This window comes from Chionomys nivalis, chromosome 1, assembly GCF_950005125.1.
Source record: "Chionomys nivalis chromosome 1, mChiNiv1.1, whole genome shotgun sequence".
Lineage (NCBI taxonomy): Eukaryota > Metazoa > Chordata > Mammalia > Rodentia > Cricetidae > Chionomys > Chionomys nivalis.
In genome coordinates, this window is record NC_080086.1 from 83968270 (window position 1) to 83983142 (window position 14873).

At 38.7% G+C, this 14873-nt stretch overlaps 1 pseudogene; it reads left to right on the plus strand.

Moving 5' to 3' along the window:
* Window positions 1–2666: 2666 nt before the first annotated feature.
* On the plus strand, window positions 2667–3599 carry LOC130874274 (putative vomeronasal receptor-like protein 4; annotated as a pseudogene).
* The last annotated feature ends 11274 nt before the right edge of the window (window positions 3600–14873 follow it).

Here is a 14873-nt window from a genome sequence, read left to right on the forward strand (position 1 = left end):
TTTTCGTATGTTCATTATATTATTATCTCCTCAAAACGAAATAAAAAGACCAGAATAATTCATAACACAAAACTGTTATAAAATGAAATACTGTAATAATGAAGAGACAAAGTGATTTTTTATTGGAAGAACATGGAACTATGCAAGAAGCAACACTTGCTTTTGTTGGGCATTTCTTTTAACAGCTGTTTTCAGACTGCTTGGTCTTTTTATCTGGTTCAATTTAATGGTGGTGGATTCCCCACTGTTATGAGTATTCATGGGCACACTTTGGATTTTAGTACTTATGTCTAAGTATTGCAATTTAAACTATTGTGGGAATCAGATGCAGCAATAACTAACAGCCCCCTTCAGTGTCTGCTCTGAATGTGCTCCAGTGCTTTCCTATCAGCCTGAGCAGCCCCAGTCTTCACACTCCTGCAGACTTTGAGGTGTGTATACAGTGTGCCCCAGAGGGTCCAGATCTCCTGGGCACCCCAGTACTTTGTAGACTCTCTCTCTGGTGTTTTCTTCTATTCGATGGCTTCCTGGTTACAATTGCTTAGGGTAATTCTTTTTGTTCTTTTGTTATGGACTTTCAGAGTCATCAAATAAAAATATCTAATAAATACTTTAAATTTAAACTAAAATAAACATCTTGAATTGGTGTGCACACACACCAGTAACTCCAGCATTCAGGAGGCAGAAGCAGAAGGAGTATAAAATTGAGAACATGCTCAGCTTCACAGCAAGGTCATGGCCACCAGCATCAGCTGTAGACTAAGGTCCTGTCTTAAAAGCAAGAACGAAAAAACAAAACCTCAGAGCTCAAGGAGATGTGTGTCTTAGTTTTACAGAACTTTTCTAGAAAATGCAGAATACTTTTCTAGAAAACGCAGTGATCTCAGCATTGAAAAAAAAAGCTCCTCTAAAACAAATGCCTTATCTCAGTGAATATATGCATTAACATCTCAATTTGTAGCCATGGTAGCTCTGGACTTTTCTGGTCCAGTTTCAGCTCCAGTGAACCCAAGAGAAAGCTGCCACTTGATCAACTAGAAGATATCTCATTTTTTGTATGTTATAAACATTTACAAAGCAATGGATATGAAGTAGAGAGTTTGAAGTGCATAGGTTTGGGATAAGAAAACCTTTCTAGATTACTTTTTTTATATTATTATATTATCTTCTTTCATGTGGCTTATAATACATGCACTGTATCAATAAGATGTAGATCTAGAGTTAATAATGAATGGTTATAAGTATATTATTTGACCACTTGCAATTTTAAAGTTGGAATTGGGCTACAGTTCTAACAGTTTGGAGATCAACATTTGAATAAGATTTTATTCTGGAACTTTTATTTATTAAGATTTATTTATTTCATTTTATATACATATGTGTTTTGCCTGCATGAATCTTGTGCACCACTTACTTGCCTGAGTCAGAAGAAGGCAATGGAGTTCCTGGAACTAGTTACAGATGGTTATGAGCCTACATGTCGCTACTGGAGAATCAAACCCAGGTTTTCCACAAGAGCAACTGTGCTCTTAACACTGAGCCATCTCTCCTGTTCCTGTTCTGGAGATTCTAAAACAGATAAGAACATGGTGCAGCTACCATAGATATATGTTGGATGGAGAAACAGATTCTTGGCTCTTACAATTAGGATGAAGTTATTCAATTACTAGATTAAGCTTTTTACATATTCATGTAAATATAAAGCATACGATATATGGTTTCTATATGGTTTTATATCCATGGGGAGGTTTTAGAGTGTGTACACACACTAACATTTCTATATATGCATGCATGCGTTAATCTGGGTATGAGGAGTATAGTAGTGAACCTGAATATACATTTGGGCACATCTTTTCTTACAAGACCCTGTGTTAAGGTAATTGTTTTTTATGTCTCAATCACAAAGCCACTTTTAAAGTACTGAATTATATTAATTTGATAAAATAATGACACTTGCAACCGGGCCAAATAACTATCATAAACACCTAAGGTAAGACTGTTGATTGAAATTATAGAAACTGCCTTTGTGTTGATTATGTATGGTAACACTGAGGCCCTTGATTCCCACTGCACGGGAAAGGATCTCTTTTAAAACAGAAATTCCAAAACAGGATCACTACATGGTCATCTTTGGAAAGTTCCTGTTTGTCACCATGTGTTGCAAATAATATTTGTTTTAGTGTCGCATGTTCTCACTTTTGGAGGCTCATAGCTCCACATCTGCATAATGAATATCTAGCCTGTGTTAACTACAGATACCAGGAAAGCAAACTAGAACCATGGCCAGTGTGGTGGTGGTGGTAGGAGAAAATGGAGAGGGGACTGTTTTCGGTTTCAGTTATAAAATATAGCAATATAAATCAGTAGGTTTGGATTTCTAAGACATGAGGCTCAGATGCAATACAGGAACATGAAGTATGCATTCTGTATAGGATGTGGGTGACAATGCATTTATTATGCACAATATGCTATGTATACAGGAATTACATGGTGAGTAGATAGATATATAGGTCATGTCCTGTCTGGAACAACAAAAGTAAAGTGACAGATAAATCAAGAATGGGCAGGTAAAAGAGAGTGACGATATAGACATATTGACACAAGTCACAAGTTTGATATATAATCTGTTATTTTTTAGGTATATAAAATATACTTCCACTATTCTTTCTGGATGATTACACTTCCCAAATATGTCCTCGTTAAACAATGTCTTTTATTTCCAAAATGGAATTGGAGTCCTTGCCAATGTATTTCTCCTTCTTTTCTACATTTTTATAATTCTATGTCACAGAGCTAAGCCCATGGACCTGATCTCTTGTCAACTGACCTTCACTCATACAGTAATGCTCCTTACTGGAGGGGTTGTTTGAGTTACAGACATATTTGAGTCACTGAACTATGAGAATGACATCAAATGTAAGACAGCGTTTTACATAAGCAGGGTGATGAGAGGCATCTCTATCTGCATCACCTGCCTCCTGAGTGTGTTCCAGACTGTCACTATCAGTCTCAGTACCTCTTTCTTGGCAAACTTTAAACTTAAGCTAAAGAAGTACATAATCTATGCTTTCTTCTATATTTGGTCTCTCAATTTGTCATTCAATAGCTACCTGATCATCTATGTCAGTGGTTTTACCAATGTGAGTAAGACCAATCAGATGAAGGTCACTAAATCCTGCTCACTCTTCCCCACGAACTACATCATCAAGGCACTGATTTTAACAGTGACAACCTCCACTGATATATTTCTTGTAGGAGTTATGCTGATCACAAGTGCACACCTCGTGCTTATCTTGTTCAGACATCAGAGGCAACACAAGTATCTTCACAGCCTCAGCCAACTAAGAGCATCCCCTGAGAAAAGGGCCACCAAGACCATCTTGCTGCTGGTGACTTTCTTTGTGGTCATGTACTGGGTGGACTTCATCATCTCATCCACTGCAGTCCTGTTATGGATATACAACCCAGTCATCCAGAGTGTTCAGAAGCTTGTGATGAATGTTTATCCCACAGTTACTCCTTTGGTACAAATCAGTTCTGATAACAGAATAATCAAAATACTGAAGAATATTCGGTCAAAATACCACCAGATTTTGTAAAAATGTCATTTTTCTTCTGTAATAAATTTATTCATTTTAATTCATATGGAGACTGTTGTTCCAGCTTGTGTGCATGTGTGAATTTTTGGTTCCTAGGGAGTTCAGAAGTGGTCATCAAATTCCCTGGACCTGGAAGTACAGATGGTTGTAGGGAATATAATTGGTGTAGCACCAATAATTTTTGTCTAAAAACAGACTTTTCATTGTTTAATAATCATATATTTAAATACAATTTTGTCATATACTACATACAAATTCTTGTGACATTTCTGCTGCCAAGTGCTATAGAGTCCTTTAAGTTCATTATACGTTAGAGACCAGCCTGGTCTACAAGAGCTAGTTCCAGTACAGGCTCCAAAACCACAGAGAAACCCTGTCTCGAAAAACCAAAAAAAAAAAAAAAAAAAAAAAAAAAAAGTTCATTATACACCATAAGTTTGTAATGAGGAGCTGCGGACAGGCATGTTTTTCGTTCCACCCAGCTCCCGCACAGTTAGCTTTACACCCGAAATAACAACACACAAACTGTAGTCATATAAACACTGCATGGCCTATTATATCTTAACCTCTTCTTGGCTAACTCTCATATCTTACTTAACCCATTTCTAATAATCTGTGTAGCACCACGAGATGGTGTCTTATCGGGAAAGATTCAGCATGTCTGAACTGGTGTCTGGCTCCATGGCTGCTGCCCTGGAGAGAAGAGGCATGGCGTCTGGCTCACGTCCCTTCTTCCCAGCTTTCAGTTCGGTCTACTTCACCTATCTAAATTCTGCCCTATCAGGAATTTTCTTACACTCTTCTTTTTACTTCTTTATATCATAAATGTACCCTTGATGTTGAGGCTACTCAATTGAACCTGCTTTGTGATGCTGTTTTTTTCTTTTTTTCTTTCTTTCTTTCTTTTTTTTTTTTTATGATGGGATTTCTCCATAGTTTTGGAGCCTGTCCTGGAACTAGCTCTTGTAAACCAGGCAGATCTCAAACTCACAGAGATTCACCTGCCTCTGACTCCCAAGTGCTGGGATTAAAGGTATGTGTCACTATTGCCTGGTGCTGATACTGACTTTTTAAGTTTTTCTTTTGAAAATATTTTAATTTACTCTCAGTCATCAATAATTGTTTAAATATCTGATTGTCATTTAAATCTATTTCCTAATTATCGTTTCTCTGGTTCCATACAAATTATTGAGTTTCAAATCCATTTTTCACTACAGTTATGTAACACTCTTACATGAAGTTTTCATGTACCTCTGTTTTTGCACTTCAGTTCTTCTATGCTTCCTGAAATGTTGCTGGCAGATAGAAATAGTTTATAGCTACATACATGCCATACAATGCATGTGTGTATGCATGTGTGTGTGTATGTATAGATTAAGGATGTGTTTGAATGTGCACATAAAGGCCATTGTTGTTGGCTGTTGTTCTTCATATGTCATTCTCCTTGAGTTTTGAGAAGGCATCTCTCACTATGCCAAGGGGCTTACCCGATAGAGTATGATGGTAGCCCCAGGCATTCTTTGGTCTCTGCTACTACAACCCTGGAATAAAATGCTATACCTTTTTCAAACATTATTTCTGTTATTGAAAAGTGGTTTGTTTCACACAATGTATTCTGATTAGGATTCCTCTCCTCCTACTCCTCTCAGGTCTTCCCACATCCCCTCCAATAAACAACCCTAAGATAAAACAAAAGCAATTAAATCAGAATAGAAAAAAGAAGAAGAAAAGCTAAAGACAATGCACATATCATATTCATCTTTTTGGGTCTGAGTTATCTCACTCAGGGTAGTGTTGTCTATTTCCACCCATTTGCATGCAAAATTCAAAATGTAATTGTTTTTTACATCTGAGTAGTACTCTAATGTGTATATGTTCCATACTTTCTTTATTCATTCTTCCATTGAGGGTCATCTGGTTGGTTCCAGGATTTGGCTGAACACAGTTGAACAAATGCTTTTGTAGTATGATTGGGCATCTCTTGGATATATCCCCAAGAGTGGTATTGTTGGATCCTGAAGTATGGTGATTTGCAATTTCCCGAGAAATCACCACACTGATTTCCAAAGTGGTTGCACAAGTTTTCATTCCCACCAGCAATGGATGAGTGTTTCCCTTTATCCACATCCTCTCTAGCATAGGCTATCATTGGTGTTTTTGATTTTAGCCATTCTGACAGGTGTAAGATGGTATCTCAAAGTTGTATTGATTTGCATTTCCCTGTTCACTAAGGAGGTTGAACATGACCTTAAGTGTCTTTTGGCTATTTGAACCTCTTCTGTTGAGAATTCTCTGTTCAGTTCAGTACTCCATTTTTAAATTGGGTTAATTAGAATTTTAATGTCCTGTTTCTTGAGTTCTTCATATATTTGGGAGATCAAACCTTTGTCTGATGTGGGGTTGGTGAAGATCTTCTCTCATTCAGTAGTAAGAAAAACATATATAGATCCTCCTAGAAATTGGAAGCAAAAAAAATCGCAGGGCAAAATTAGGAGCATGGGGTTGGAAGTAGGAGTGAGGCTGGGTTTGGGGCAAAGTGAGAGGGGGCGAGAGAAAGTAGAAGGGAAAGACTGAGGAGAGCTTGGGGAAGTAAGAGGGTGAAGATGGAGGAAGGGCGGATATAGAAGCAGGGAAGAAGATATCTACATTAAGGGAGCCATTGAAAGGTTGGCAAGAGACTTGGATCTAGAGGGGATCTCAGTGTCCATGGGGATGTCCCCAGCTAGGTCCTTGGGCAGCAGAGGAGAGGGTGCCTGAACTGGGCTTGTCCCAGTATCACACTGATGATTATCTCGAATATCACCATAGAAACTTCACCCTGGGACAGATGGATATAGAGCCAGAGACCCTCATCAGAGCAAAATACTGAGCTCCCAAGGTCCTGTTGAAGAAGAGAAGGAGGGAGAAGATGAGGAAGGAAGTCAGGACCGCGAGGGGTTGGTCCACCCACTGAGACAGTGTGCCTGTTCTAATGGGAGCCTACCAAATCCAGCTGGTTTGGGCCTGAATGAGCATGTGAAGAAACCGGACTCTCTGAATGTGGCTGACAATGGGGACTGACTGAAAAGCCATTGATAAAGGCACTGGGACTTGTTTCTCCTGCAGTACTGACTTTTTGGGACCCTATTCTTTATATATATATGTATATTCTTATTCTTCTTATTATTATTAAAAAATTCCTCCCCTCCTCCCATGTTCCTTCCCCTCCCTATCTAGTTCAAAGAGCAGTCAGGATTCCTTGCCCTGTGGGAAGACCAAAGTCCTCCCCCGTCCATCCAGGTTTAGGAAAGTGAGCATCCAAACAGACTAGGCTCCCATAAAGCCAGTGTATGCAGTAGGATCAAAATTCATTTCTGTTGTCCTTAGCTTCTCAGTCAGCCCTCACTGTCTGCTACATTCAGAGTGTCCTGTTTGATCATATGCTCCATCAGTCTCAGTTCAGCTGGCCTTGGTGAGCTCCCATTAGATCAGCCCCACCGTCTCAGTAGATGGGCACACCCCTCCCTGTCCATACTTCCTTGCTTATGTTCTCCATCCTTCTGTTTCTCATTTGGACCTTGGGAGCTCAGTCCAGGGCTCCAATGTGGGTCTCTGTTTCTATCTCCATTCATTGCCAGATGAAGGTTCTATGGTGATATGCAAGATATTCATCAGTATGGCTATAGGATAGGGCCTTTCATGCTCCCTCTCCTCAGCTGCCCAAGGAACTAGCTGTGGACATCTCCATGGACCTGGGAACCCCTCTAGAGTCAAATGTCTTGCCAACCCTAAAATAGCTCCTTAATTAAGATATATACTTCTCTGCTCCCATATCCACCCTTCCTCCATCCCAACCTTCCCATTCCCCCAGGCTCTCCCCATCCTCCCTCCCCTTCACACTTTTCTCTCCCCATCTCCCCTTACCCCCACCCCACCACCAACACCCAAGTTCACAATTTTTGCCTGGCAATCTTGTCTACTTCCAATATCCAGGAGGATAACTATGTAGTTTTTTTTTTTTTTTTGGTTCATCTTCTTATTTATCTCCTCTAGGACCACAAATTATAGGCTCAATGTCCTTTATTTATGGCTAGAATCCACTTATGAGTGAGTACATACCATATTCATCTTTATGGGTCTGGCTTACCTCACTCAGGGTAGTGTTTTTTATTTCCATCCATTTGCATGCAAAATTCAAGATATCATTGTTTTTTACTGCTGAGTAGTACTCTAATGCATATATATTCCACATTTTCTTTATCCATTTTTCCATTGAGGGACATCTAGATTGTTTACTGTTTCTGGCTATTACAAACAATGCTGCTATGAACATAGTTGAACAAATGCTTTTGTAGTATGATAGAGCATCTCTTGGGTATATTTGGACCTTGGGAGCTCAGTCCAGGGCTCCAATGTGGGTCTCTGTTTCTATCTCTATCCATTGACAAATGAAGGTTCTATGGAGATATGCAAGATATTCATCAGTATGGCTATAGGATAGGGCCATTCATGCCCTAGAGTGGTATTGCTGGATCCCGAATTTCCTGAGAAACCGCCACATTGATTTCCAAAGTGGTTGCACAAGTTTGCATTCTCACCAGCAATGGATGAGTGTTCCCCTTACTACACATCCTCTCCAGCAAAGGCTATCATTGACTTTTTTTTTTTTTAATTTTAGTCATTCTGACAGGTATAAGATGGTATCTCAAAGTTGTTTTGATTTGCATTTCTCTGATAGGTAAGGAGGTTGAGCATGACCTTAAGTGTCTTTTGGCCATTTGAATCTTTTCTCTTGAGAATTCTTTGTTCAGTTCAGTGCTTGGGACCCTATTTTATTTGGATGCACAGCTTCCTAGGCCTGGATATAGAGGGGAGGGCTTCGGACTTCCCACAGGGCAGGGTTCCTTACCCTCTCTTAAGGAGGGAGGGCGAGGGAGGAGAGTGAGTGGGGGAACAGGAGGGAAATAGGAAGAGGGGAGGAAGTGCAAATTTTTGAATGGAAAAATAAATAAAAAATAAAAAAATCTAAAAAAAAATAAGAAGGACAAGAAACACATTCAGACATAGAAACACACAATGTTTGCACACAGGAATCTTATAAAAACTGAAAAAACAAAAGTCACAATGTAGATGTAAAGCATCTGTAAATATTCCATTTAGATTATTTTGTGCTGATTATCTACTACAGGGCATGGGAACTAGCCTTAAGAGTGGTTTATTGCCCTAGTGAGGCTCCCTTGAAGAAAACTAATTTTTCATTTGCAGTGGGCTATAAAAAGGAGATAACATTTAGATTAGGATTATGATCCTGTGTCCACTTCTCTCAGCTCTAGGCACCCATATAGTGCAGACTTTTGTGGTGCCTGTGCATACTGCCACAGTCTCTGAATTTATATGGTTTTTGGTGTGCTGTGTTTAGAAGGTGTGGGAGCCCACGTGTGACTCAGCTTTCATTTGGAGTCAATTCGGACTTAAAACATCATTTGAGTTCAATCTTGCCTGCCCTGCTTGTTCCAGCTTCCTTGAGGGCTATGAAAAAGTTCTGATTAAGCCCATGGGAAAGAGCATTTTGCCCATCAGAAGAGGACACACTACCTAGTAGAAAGAATACTGCTGATGCCAAACCGTAGGAACATCAAGATAGAATTTGACACTGCTTATAACAGGACAGGAATGGTCTTGTGGTTAGATACTGACTGTCTGTGCTGTGCTTTGTTCTGTTTTGTATATACACAGCCTCTGAAATAAACTTGTGGCTGTGCAGAGGAAGCTGGCAGTCCCCCAAATCTATCCTGTGTTTTCTGTCTCAATGTCTCTCAGTCTGACATTTCCTTAATCTTCGTACCCATCCCAAATCCCTCACCTGATTTTGTTGGAGCAGTCTCTGATAAGGAGACCTTGTTTTCTTGGTGTCCTCAGTCCCCTTGGCTCTGAAATTCTATTTATCTCCTCTTCCACAGAGTTCCATGAGTCCTGAGGGGCAAGATTTGAGGGAGATATTCCATTTAGAACTGAGTGTTTTGAGGGCTCATTCTGTATATTATCTGTATGTGAGTCTCCATATTTGTTCCCATGTTCTCTCAGAGGAAGCTTCTGTGATGATGGAGTCATGATGAACAGTAAACCATAGGGGTGAAGGTTCTAGATAGGCACCAGCTCAAATTTTCAGTGTTCAATGATTTGTGCAGGGTATTGTCTTCAGCAAAAAGGCCTTACCACCAATTTGTGGAGAGGAACCAATAAATATCCTTGGTGATATCCTGGGTTTTGGGTGGTATCTATGGGGCCCATTTGCTGTGGGACAATTGTTTTACCATGTAAAGATTTGTTTTTTGTACTTGTTTAATAAAATGCTGATTGGCCAGTAGCCGGGCAGGAAGTAGAGGCAGGGCAAGGAGAACAGGAAAATTTTTGGAAGAGAAAAGAGGAAGTCTGCAGTCATCACTGAGACACAGAGGAAGCCAGACACAAAAGAAGCAAGATGTGACTGCCTTGTTGAAAAAGGTATGAAGCCACGAGGCTAACACAGACAAGAACTATGAGCTCCTATAAGTTATAAGAGTTATTAAGAAACCTGAGCTAATAGGCCAATCAGATTATAATTAATGTAAACCTCTGTGTGTTTGTTTTGGGATTAAATGGCTGTAGGACTGGGCAGGTAAGAAATTTCTTTCAACACCCATTTGTCCAACAACTCAATTAAATATAACCTATTCCTGGGTCTTGAATCTACATTTGTACAAAAGTGATGTTCAGTTGTGGCTCTGTCTCTCCTGTTATTTGGTGATTTAATTTAGTTCACCTTCAGATATACATATGTAAGTTTTTACTGTATTACATTCCCAAACACCCCCTCAAGGGTTCCTTAGTTTTGTCTTCATCCACATTCCCTTTCTTTCCCTATTCTTTCTTCCCTATCTCCATTCAGTTCTCCAATTCCACCTGCCCCATACATCCATTCAGTATCATCTACTCTATATTCCCTTCCTAAGAAAATCCATCTATTCTCTCTATTCCTTTACTCTATACCTAACCTCTGTTGTTATATAGATTGTAGCTAGCTTATCAATTGCATAACAGCTAAAATCAACATATTAACAAATGCATACCATGTTTGTATTTCTGAGTCTGGGTTACCTCAATCAGAATCATTTTTTTTCTAGTTTTATGCATTTACCTGAAAATTTCATTATTTTTAATGGCTGAGTAATATTCCAGTGTGTCAATATACCACCCTTTTTATTCATTAATCCATGGGTGAACCTTAGGTTGTTTCCAATTTAGGTTATTATAAATATAGCAGCAATGAACATGGTTAAGCAAGTGTTTCTGTAATAGGATGAAGTTTCCTTTGGGTATAAGGCCAATAGTGGTATAGCTGGATCTCTTCCCTGCTTTGTGAATAACTGTCACAACGATTTTCATAGTGGATATATGTAGACAGACACTGCTTCTTTGTTTCCTCCCTGCATTGAACAATATAATCACAGAGAAACTATGTTAATTACAGTAAACTTGACCGATTAGCTTAGGCTTCTTAATAACTAACTCTTACCTCTTAAATCAACATATTTCTATTAATCTATGTATCACCATAAGGCTGTTGCTTACTGGAAACCTTCCAGCAGCCGTGTTTTCTCATTTAGCAGCTACTTGGCATCTTCTTGACTCCACCTACTTTCTGTATATTTCTGTTCATATTTCCTGCCTGGCTTTGCTCCATTAAGCCAGTGGTAGAAACAGCTTTGTTCATTAACTAAAAGTAATAAAAAATATTCAAAGCATACAGAGGGGAATCCGACATCAGATATACACGTTTACACTCCCAACAGTAGTGCAAGAGTGATCTCCTTATTCCACAACCTCCCAATCATGAGTTCTCATTTGTTTTATTGATCTTGGGCATTCTGATGGTGTAAAATGAAATCTCAAAGTAGTTTTGATTTGAAGTTCCCTGATAACTAAGGATATTGAGAAGTTCTTTAGTGATTATCAGACTTTTGTTTTCTCTTTGAGAGTTCTCTGTACCCTACTTTTAAATTACGCTGTTTTCTTGGTATCTATTTTTAAGTTCTTTTCATATTAGTCCTCTATCAGATGTGTAGTTGGTAAATGTTTTTTCCCATTCTGTAGCCTTCTGATTTGTCTGAATTATGGTATCTTTTGCCATGCAGGAGGTCTTCAATTTCTTTTTCTTTTTTTTTTTTGGTCTTCAATTTCTTTGGTTACATTTATTAATTTTTGATTTTAGTTCCTATGCTAACAGTGTTCTCTTCAGAAAGTTTTTCCCTGTACCAATGAGTTCAAGGATATTCTCCACTTTCTCATCTATGAGATTCAGTGTAACTAGCTATATGTTGATGTCTTTGATCCTTTTCGAGTTGAATTTTGTGCAGTATGATAACTATGGATAAATTTTTCATTCTTCTACATGTAGCCATCTAATTTGACTAGCAACATTTGTTGAATATACTGCCTTTTTGCCAAATTGATCTTCAATTTGTATCCAGTGATCAACATGTCTGGTTCTGTGCCAGTCTGATGCTGTTTTTTATTAACATAGCTCTAAAGTACAAATTGATTTTGGGAATGGTGATACCTTCAGAAGTTCTTTTATCATTCAGGAGTATTTTAGTTCTGCTGGGTGTTTTGTGTTTCCATATAGAACTAAAAATGATCTTTTCAATTTCTGTGAAGATTGTGAGGGAATTTTGAAGGGGGCTTCAATAAATCTGTAGATTGGTTTTGGTAGAATGGCCATTTTTACTATGTTAATCCTACAAATCCATGAGCATGGGAGATCTTTCCAACTTCTGATATCTTCTTCCATTTCTTTCTCCAATGTGTAAAAGTTTTTAGTCATGTAAATCTTTCACTTGTTTGGTTAGAATTGTCCTAGAATATTTTATATTTTTTGAGGTTATTGTGCAAGGTGTTACTTCCTTACTTTTTTCTCAGTTTATTTGTTATTTGTATATAGGATGGCTACTGATATTTATGTGTTAATTTTGAATTCCCAGCCACTTTGATGAAAGTTTTGATCAAGATGGAAAAAGTTTTAGTCACTTATTTTCTGTGCTTGTCAGGGTTCTTTTTCTAGGGAAACACAATTTATAGACTCTATCTATCTATGTATCTATCTATGTATCTATGTATCTATCTATGTATCTATGTATCTACGTATCTATCTATCTATCTATCTATCTATCTATCTATCTATCTATCTATCTATCTATCTATCTACCAACATACCTACTTATCTATCTCTCTATCTCTCTATCTATCTTCCAAGGAAATTTACTAGAATGATTTACTGGCTGTCTTCCATACAGTTTGTCAATGGCTATCTACTAATGTCCAAGAATCCAGTAGTTGTTCAGTCCACCAGGATAGATGTCTCAGCTAATCTTCAGTATATGATGGATTCCTGAAGAAGTAGGCTCTAATGTCAGTAAAGGAATAAACTTTTTTACAAGATCAAGCAAGCAAAGAAAGTTAAGCTTCCATCTTCCATGTTCTTTAAATAGCCTGCCAACAGAATTCATGATTCAGATTAAAGGTGGATCTCCCTACCTCAAAAGATCTGGATCAAAGGTCTATCTTCCTACCTCAAAGATCCAGATTAGAAATGGGTCTCTCCACCTCAAATGATTTAATTAAGAAAAAATAATTTTCCAGAGGTGTGTCCAGTGTCAACTCGACAAGTGAGAATAGCTATCATACTTTCATAGCATCTGCAAATAAAGACAGTTTGACTTCTTTCCTATTTGTATCTATTTATTGTCTTATTGTTCTAGCTTAGACTTCAAATACTATATTAAATAGGTATGGAGAGACTAGACATCCTTTCTTTTCTTCCTGATTTTAAGGGAAGTTTCTCCCCATGTAAGCTGATATTGGCTATGTACTTGCTGTAATTGCCTTTATTATGCAGATGTATGTCCTTTGAATCCCATAGGCCAGGAAAGACTGATAGTTTCTTTTTCCCTAGTGTATAGCCACTCTGGTAAAATCTTGGAGGTACTTCTTAAAAATGGTGACTATCAGTAAAATTCTAGTTTCAAGCTGCCCAGTGTGGTTCCTGGGAACTGAACTTGGGTCCTCTGGAAGAGAAGCAAGTATTGTTTAGCACTGAGCCTCTTTTCCCAACACCAAGACAAATTGTAAGCAGTGAATCCACTTAAACATTGTAATTACCCTGAGTCTTAAAAAACTTCCATTAACATTAAACCACAGGATATGAAGCATCTCCAGCCCCTATCTCAGTAGGTCATCTTTGGACAAATACTTTAGCAATTTCTTGATGTCTTAAAAAAAAGTGTGAGCCTCCATGGTAACCTTGGAAGCTCTGCTTAATGATCTCATTTCAATAAACTCAGATTAATTTAGTTTTATGATCCTTCTGCCATTACCCCACAGCTTTATAACACACTCCATCACATTTTCTCCATACTTGTACTTGGATGAGAAGGCAAACTCATTAAGTTCTTGGAAATACAGCGTAACTCCTCATAGAGCGCACTGTGTATCTCACCTTTAGGGGCTTTCTAAGTGCTTATTTAGCCTTGAGTCTAGTTATAGATCCACAAAATGATAGATGGGCCCATAAGGACATCAGCATTGCCTGTCCTGTCATCTCCTGTAGAAAAGGCCACTGCTTGCTCTATAGATGTGGCAGGATTCGTTCCCTCAGGAAAAGTCAGTGAGAGCTCATCAAAGGTTGGGGTTCAAATGCATGTGTTGCTAAGGTTGGGAGACAGTTTCCTCAGGGGCAGTGAGACTTTCAAAATCTGAAAATTCGACATCTGATTCCTCTTAGGATCATCCCCCACATCGCCATTCCAAGTTACAGATCCCAATTTTTCAATTAGTGACCTCCCTTTAGCTCAGGGAACCCTTCAAAGCTGGGAATTAAGCTTGCAGTGTCAGACAGTTGACCAATTAATGAGGGCTTAAGTTTGTTTTTCCACACTTACAAGAGATCCCTTGTGAAAGCCCCAGGAGACAGCACTACATCTCAGTGTTCCATGCCTTTTCCTTCTTCCCACATTGACTTCTGCCTGCTCTGGGATTAATGGTGGGATCACTTTGTGGGATTAGGCTTGTTTACAATAGGGGTCTCCCTTAGTTCAGGCAGCGGTCAACTGCAAGCCATGAGGTTTCTGTATCTGTGCTACAATTCTACACTTCCTCATTGTGTTTCCCCAAATTTAGGGATGTGGCAGATGTCATTACTCTACATGGCACTCTTTTCAAGGTGCCCTGCCTCCTAGGAACAAAGTACATTCATGCCCA